Below are 1,539 nucleotides of genomic sequence, written 5' to 3' on the forward strand. Positions count from 1 at the left end.
ATATATTAATTTTCCCGTGCAGCTGAATTCCACAAACGACTCTTCGTCATCACGTTCATTTTATCCTGTTTACTAACGCATCCACGATGTCTCTGTCAACAAATGCACTCATCTTATCTATCTCAAATGTTTCATTAATAAACATCGGCACTTACTTGAATTCATCACAGGTTTGATTCGTATTCACTGCCCGCAACTTGGCATCGTTTCGCAATACATAGAGTTTCCCCTCACGTAAGCGCTAAATGCATTCTGTACGTAGTTTCTTTAACTCTTCTGGTGTTATTTTATCTCTTTACAATCTCTTTAGATACAAAAAATGTTTATTAATTTGAATTTGTTTATTTATTTTTGCTTTCCTTTCATTTCATTTCAAATGCTAATCACCTTATAAACAAATGTTTGATCGATGCAACTTCTGTAGAAACTATATTGGCTGTCAAACTGTGAATTTCGCATTGGATGGAGCGGTTAGCTGTATGAGATATACAACGACGCTGGCTAGTTCATGTCGTCCGAGTGGACGAAAACACTACAGCTCTGCAAGTATTCGACGCAGTACCCGCCGGGGGAAGCAGGGGAAGATAAAGATCTTCACTCCGTTGAAAGGACCAGGTGGAGAGGACCTTGCTTCGCTTGGATCTCCAATTGGCTCAACCTTGAGAAAAAAAGAAACGACTGGCGCGCTGTTGTTACCTATAGCCGTCAACGCCAGTAAAGTAGAAGAAAACTCATCCTTCTTATTTCGGGACTCGTCGTGACACATTAAAAATATCGAAAAACTCGATGCAAACTGTCTCAACTCGGTCGATTTCGTTCTATAGTTCTGGAAATTGTGTGATTTGATGCTCTTTTCTTCAGCAGCTTGAAGAATCGATCTGAAATTTTGCGCCGCCTATATTGGACCACTTAGCATATATCTGCCATACAGATCGAAATTTTGTAGGGATTTTTTTTTATTTGGCATGGAATTACAGCTTCAGTGTAACCATAAGTAAAGGTTGTACTTGTTTAAGCTTAAATTTTAGCAAGCATTTAGAAACAGCTTTGTAAAACCACAACACACAAATTCGAGGCGAAGCAACCATCAAGAAATGTAAACAAAGATTTCATAAAAAATGTAAAATCAGATTCCATATGCTGAAATAAAAATAGTGAAAACGCTGACCGCCTGACTTGATATGCTACTAACTTATCTAACGATACAATTTCTACACGTAAGTGCCAGACAATATCTTTTTAATCATCTGCATACGGATGAGCACACTTGAAAACGACAAATTTTGGAGTAAGTTGAAAAATAGACGTCACACGCCAATTATCTTTRATTACTGATTATATGGCTTATACTACAAGTATTTTTTTAGGTATAAATAAGCTAACCATTTTGGTCAACAGCAGTTGTTTGCAACTATCTGTAAAGGAGCAATGTTGAAATTCGTGATAGTTTTGTCTTTTGTGGCTTGCGCCTTCGCTCGCACCATACCCGAAGGTATGGTCAGCCTTAGCGACGATTTGAGTGGACGTATTGTTGGCGGT

This window comes from Bactrocera latifrons, unplaced genomic scaffold (genome assembly GCF_001853355.1).
Source record: "Bactrocera latifrons isolate USDA-ARS-PBARC rearing strain unplaced genomic scaffold, ASM185335v1 scaffold_157, whole genome shotgun sequence".
Lineage (NCBI taxonomy): Eukaryota > Metazoa > Arthropoda > Insecta > Diptera > Tephritidae > Bactrocera > Bactrocera latifrons.